Source organism: Taudactylus pleione, unplaced genomic scaffold, assembly GCF_031769625.1.
Source record: "Taudactylus pleione unplaced genomic scaffold, aTauple2 ptg000170l, whole genome shotgun sequence".
NCBI lineage: Eukaryota > Metazoa > Chordata > Amphibia > Anura > Myobatrachidae > Taudactylus > Taudactylus pleione.
Genome location: NW_028284572.1, coordinates 7,308,601 through 7,315,130, shown reverse-complemented (window position 1 = coordinate 7,315,130; position 6,530 = coordinate 7,308,601). Strand labels below are relative to the sequence as shown.

The 6,530-nt window shown below is 44.5% G+C and overlaps 1 pseudogene; it reads left to right on the top strand.

Moving 5' to 3' along the window:
* Nucleotides 1-251: 251 nt before the first annotated feature.
* LOC148521318 (5S ribosomal RNA) lies at nucleotides 252-370 on the top strand (annotated as a pseudogene).
* The last annotated feature ends 6,160 nt before the right edge of the window (nucleotides 371-6,530 follow it).

The following is a 6,530-nucleotide window of genomic DNA, read 5'->3' as shown; positions in this document are numbered from 1 at the left end:
AGATTGAATACGGTTACTCCTTTTGGACTAAACGAGACTCTATCTTTTTCTTGTTTTTTGTGAGCTCCATATTATCTCCTAGATTCGTGCCTTCATGTGATCGTTCAGTCCTATTTCATAATGTGCACATATGTATGCAATTATATATTTTTTTACCAGTTAGATTATTCCAGGACACGTACAGGGACGGATACAAAAACATAATATCCTCTTGTCTATCACTGTGTAGCCCTGGGGGAGCTGTTGTATTTTGTTACAACCATACCACACTGGTCTTGCCCAATCTCAGCTGAACTTGGAAGCCAAGCAGTGTTGGGCCTGACTAGTACTTGAATGGGAGACCTTCAGGGTAGATCCGGTGTTGTAAGTACTACTTAGAAGTCTCCTATATACCCAGGTAGCACACAGGAGAGTTATATGATATGTCACAGATGTTCCCTTTGAATTCTGGCTTATCTCCTGGTTAGGCCATTTCCTCAATTTTTTGGAGCTTTTTAATAACATATTTTGTGTACAATGTTTTTTTGTAAAAAAAAATTTTCTAATTGATTTTTTCTATTGATTTTTTCTATCATGAATTTTTCTATCATGTTTTTCCAATACTGTTGAGTCATCTGTATGTTCTCTTGGTGGTCCAAGTTATCTTTGCATTTATGCACATGTTCATGTTTTGTCATATTTGTGATTACCTGAGCAGATTTTTGGGTTTAGCTCTGCTGGGTCTTCCTGTGTTCCATGTGCTTTTTTTCTCATAGCCTCACGGTTGTCATATTTGTATACCATGGATTAGACTTCACCACAGACTATTTTGCTTTAAGTCTTCTTTTGTGATTCTTTTGCTACATTTCTTTATTAGGATGTTCACCAATATATTCTTTTTAGGATCCTTTCGATGGTACACTTGCCGTTTATATATAACGCTATGGTTACATACTTAGTTTTTTTATCTATATCTTCTTCATTTTTTATTATCTTTTGCATATGTATTATTATTCTTATTTGTTTTCCACTTGGAATAATAGTTTTACATTTTCACTTTATTCACATTCACTATTAAGGAACACAGTGGTGTGAAGCTTTTATGTTCCTTCTTTTTATAGGAGCGATTTGTATTTTGTTACTTTGTTTCTTCAATTTTTTGATGTGTCGGCATTGACCCACACCTTGCAAATTGCATTATATATGGTGACACGATGTTGACATTTCATCATGTTTAGCACTGCATGTCAGTGCCTCACTATCTATTCACACATATCCACGATGTACAGTGGTCATTTTTCCTCCTATCCACCAGGGGCGTCAGACTGCTTTATCCGGTGTGATGCCTGAGTGTCTGATGCACAGTGATGATGTCAGAGTCTGGCCCTCGGCAGCATGGAGCATTACACTGCACCAATCACCTTGGACATTCCACTATAAAGGTATGTGTATCTGTTTTTTGCATTGTGTTCTTGATAAAAGTCATGTGAGACTGAAACGTTGAACAAGGGAGACACAGTTATCAAGTTTGATTCTTTCATTTCATCAGACCTGTGAGTTCCGCCTTTCCCTTTCTACATATGTAAGTGGGTGTTCTATTGAACTTCCAGGAAGGCACCAAGGCAAGTAATTTATTTTGCATTAATGTGGAGTGCCAGCCATTTGACTATATATATATATATATATATATATACACACACTAACTATACATCCAACATAGTGGGTCAGGGGCAGGCAATATTGGGGGCATGGGGTGGTGCTGGGGTTAGGGAGGGGGTCAGGATAGCAGCTGGGGAAGTACTGGGGGGGGGCAATTGTAGATAGCAGTGGTTACCTCCCTCCTGGTGGGAGCCCCCTGCCAGGTAGTTGTTGTCTGCCTCCAGCTCTTTCTGGGCCCGTGCAGTGTCCACCTCCCTGGCCCCCTGCATGCAGAGAACTGGGATGTAGGCATCGGGGATGGAGCACAGGCAGCTAGAGGAGCCCGGGCATCACCACAGCAAGGAACATCCGCCTGCACCGATGGAATCTGCAGAGTCAGGACAGAGAACAGTATGCTGGCAGTCAGGGAGGGAAGGAGGTGGTCTCCGGTGGTAATTGGATAAGACGCTGCTGGTGGCGATTGGTTGAGAGATGCTGCTGGCACTAATTGGTTGCTGCAGATATAGCACACGCACACAGTTCGTCCTGCAGACCCGCTCTCTCAACCAATTGCTGCCGGCAGCGGCTCCCAAACCAATCGCTACTGACAGTGATTAGTTGGGGAGACCAGACTCAGGCCTAGCAGAACTTTTTTGGAAATGGAATATATTATTTGGTGCCCTAGGCATATTGAGCACGCCTGAAAAAATTAAGGGGGCTTGGTCTCATGGGAAAAACTGTACCCATGACCCATACCGCATGGGAGCTGCTGGCCATGCCCCCAGTCCCTGTCTCCAGTGAACAGATGCGGCGCATTTATTCACCACTTTCTCAAAGAAGCTACTATTCTTTTTTTTTTTTTTTTACTGAGGATAGAAATGGCTACTATGCAGATGTACACATAAACACAGCAGTCATCCATTGTCTCTTAACACACACACATCAATTAGACTTTGGGGCCTATTCATCAACACTAAAATAAAGTTTTTAAGGACATTTTCCTTAATTACCATTATTTTAGTATTCATGAAGAGACTTAACACAGGAGATATCACTAATATCTCCTGGTTAAGTCCCACTGCGTTAATTTCCACACTCCCCATACATTAGTATGGGGATATGGAAATTATGCTATTCATCAAATTCCAAAAATTATGTATTTTTGGAATTTGATGGAGTTACTATCCGTCATTGTGAGGTGGCGAATAGCAGGTGACACTTACCTGTGTCAGCGTGTGCAGGTCCCCCGGCGTCTTCCTCCGGTGCTCTGATCCCTCCTCTGGCTCCAGTGTCTGCTCAGACACTGTGTTCTCCCAGCAGAACACAATAAAGTTTAGGGGAAGAAAAGTTTTTTTTTTCTTAGACTGTACTGTGGTCTACTGAGAGACCACATGTCAGAGCAGACACCGGAACCGGAGGCGCCGCAGCAGGCAGGTAAGTGCGGGACAGGGGTGAGGTGAGTGGATGGGGGAGGGGTGGTTGGGGGACACACACAAAATTACAGCAGCTGTAGGCAGTGCTGCGCATGCGCTGGTTTTACGGATGTAACAGTGCATACACAGCACAGATTCCAGCTGTGGTAAGTTAATGTAGATAGGGAAAAGTATCTATTTTCTGAAAAGCTGCCATCGCAAAAATGACAGCTTTTCGAAATAGATAGTTATGGGGTGGAGGAATGATGACTTCTTCCGGTAATTAGGTAGAACTCCATGCGAGTTCTAAACCTAATTACCTCCATCGAATTTTTAAGTATGATGAATAGGCCCCTTTGTCACACAGCAGTTACCTATTGCCTCAAACACAACAGTCACTAATTGTCAAACACACACATAGGGCCGTAACTAGGGTGGTGTGACCAGTTCCATGGCACAGGGCACCGCAAGTCAGGGGGCGCTGTTTGGGCCTGTCAATTTTCCTGTTTATTATAATTATCACTTGTAGCTTCCTCTTCTTTCATCCCCAGCATCTCCTGGCCTCCCCTATCTCTTCCCTGGCCCTTCCCCATAAGGCCATGACCCTTTTTCAGGTGCTCTATATTTTGTCCCTATTTAAAAAATGGGGTTGGGGGTCGCCAATGCTCGCTCTGGCAAAGGGCACCTATAAGTCTAGTTACGGTTCTGCACACTTCACCCATTGTCAATATCATTTCACCATTGGCTGAACCAGTGTATTTTAGGTTAAAATTGTCCTTTACTTACAAAAAAACCAAAAGGGGCATCCAGTGTCTGCTCCTCCGCACCCGCGCTACTGTATCTTCCCACTACAGCACAGCCAAGCAGCTTCCTTCCTGTTCCTACTACAACACTGCATGCGCACGTTTCAGCGTACCCCATGTTTGAGCAGTAGCATCCTGCAGCCAATCACAAAGATAAGTCAGGGTGGGCAGGGGAAATTCCCGGTATTGTGTACTGGGTGAAACACTGGCACGAGGAGCCGAAGACATAGTCGTACAGCTCTCCCTGCGCAGACGGCTTCAGGTCCAGGCATTGGCAGGCATGGTACTGTAGAGACTTGCAGCAGCTGTAGGAAGCAGGCAGCCAGCCGCACCCAGACCGGAAGCAGCCTCCCTGCTCCTCTAAGAGCAAGCAGTCCCAGCCAAGGAACACGGCTATCAAGAGGGCCTGTATGCGGATGCTGAATAAGGCATTTTCCCGGCTGAAAATCAGCCTGCCCTCCGAAGCTGGACACCCTGTGCCTGGCCATGAGCGATTGGCGGCCCAGCACCAAATCCACACCTGCTGATAGCACACAGGGGAGTTGAGAGACTGCTGGAGGGACACGGGGAGTTGAGTTACTGGGGGGGGGCACAAAGTGTAAGGGGCATTACTGTGTAGCATAATCTTATAAGGGGCACTATTGTGTGACAATGTATTATAAGGGGCACTACTACTGCGTGGCATAATTTGTAAAGAGCATCATTGTGTGTGGCATAATGTGTAATGGGCATTACTGTGTGTGGCATAATGTGTAATGGGCATTACTGTGTGGCATAATTTATAAGGGGCATTACTGCTGTGTGGCATAATGTGTATAAGGAGTACTACTATGATGCATAACGTGAATGGTCTCTGGCATAATGTGAATGGGCTCTACTGTGTGATGTAATGTGAATAAGGGGCACTACTGTGGGGTAACATGAATAAGGGGCACTACTGTGTGACGTAAAGTCAATAAGGAACACTACTGTGCAGTGTAATGTGACAATGGAGCACTACTGTGTGGTGTAATGTGATGAAGGGGTACTACTGTGCTGTGTAATTTGACTAAGAGGCACTACTGTGTGGCATCATTTCAATTGGTGATACTATTGTGTGGTCATGCCCCTTCCCAGTGAGACCACACCTGTATTTTTTGCCGCGCGCCTTCGGCGCACACTCTCTGTGCCTCAGTTTTTGATGGGGGCACCAATGCTCTTGTGCACATGGCACAAAAATATATAGTTATGGCTCTTCTTTGGTGTGCACAGATGTGTCGTCCTCTGTGTTCAGCACCCCTGCCCTCAAAAATTCCTACAGTGAACACTATCTAATTCTCTATAACTGCTAATCTAGGTCTTGGTCAATTGAGAAAATGCCTTCCCTTTCCTATGTGTGTGACCTCCACCCATGAAGTGTCAGCTTTACTTAACAGAACCTACCAAATACCAAATTTCTGACTATGGCACATGTTTCAGTCCCCTGCAGGATGAGCTCTGTAATGTGTGTATTTTAATACAGAGAATAATGTACACTTCTATTTTGCTGTAATATTAATTATATTTGTAAGAGCATAAACTAGGATGTGGGAGGAGTCTGGAATAGTAAGGGGAGGAGTCTGTGCCAGGAACCACATGCTGACGCAAGGTGGGCCTGAGGTGCTTTAATTGCCTGGGCATATTTTTAGTCCCAGTCTGGCCCTGGTTGGCAGGAGAGATGGCATGCATTTGTTGAGTGAAGTGGAGGGGTGGGAGTGTGAAGGGAGATGAGGTCAGAGAAGTAAGTGGGAGAGGATAGAGTGAGGGCTTTGTAGGCGAGTTTAAGAACCTTGAATTGGCATCTGAAGGGGAAGGGGAGTCAGTGTAGGGCTTGAAGGAGAGGGAAGGCGGATGTAGAATGTTTAGAGAGGAAGATGAGTCGAGCAGCAGCATTGAGGACCGATTGTAGTGGAGAGAGGTGGGAGACTGGGAGGCCAGCTAGGAGAAGGTTACAATAGTCCAATCTGGAGATGACCAGTGAGTGGATGAGGGTTTTAGTAACATCTAGGGTGAGGAAGGGTCTAATCCTGGAAATATTTTTGAGATGGAAACGGCAGGACTGTGAGAGGTGCTGAATGTATGGTTTAAAGGAGACTGAGGAGTCTAGGATAACTCCAAGACAGCGCATTTTGATGGTAGAGGAGATAGTTGTGTCATCAATAGATAATGCAATTGTGGAATGTGAGGTAATGGAAGAGGGTGAGCTCAGTCTTAGACATGTTAAGTTTAAGAAAGCGCTGGACATCCAGGAAGAGATAGCAGAGAGACAGTTGGAGATATGGGTGAGGAGAGAGGGGGAGAGTTCAGGAGAGGAAAGGTAGATTTGAGTATCATCAGCATAGAGATAATATTGGAGGCCATAAAGAGGATGTATTTAGGGAGAAAGGAAGTGGTCTATACATCTATACTATACTTCTGCTGCAGCATTAGCATAAAGACCTCCCTCTGAATCAGGCCCAAAATGTCTTAAAATGCACAACACAATGGTTCATAGGTGTCACTCTTTTTTATGAGTCCATGCAATTATCTCATTAGCTGTAGCGTCCTACTGATGAATAATATCACATTGCAACATTCAAAAAGGATAAAAGAGAAAGAAGACTCTTTTTTGGGGGGCACACTTATGTAGAATTGGTATAATTAAAGCTTTGCGTTTAATAGACAATATTAAAATAAGTAG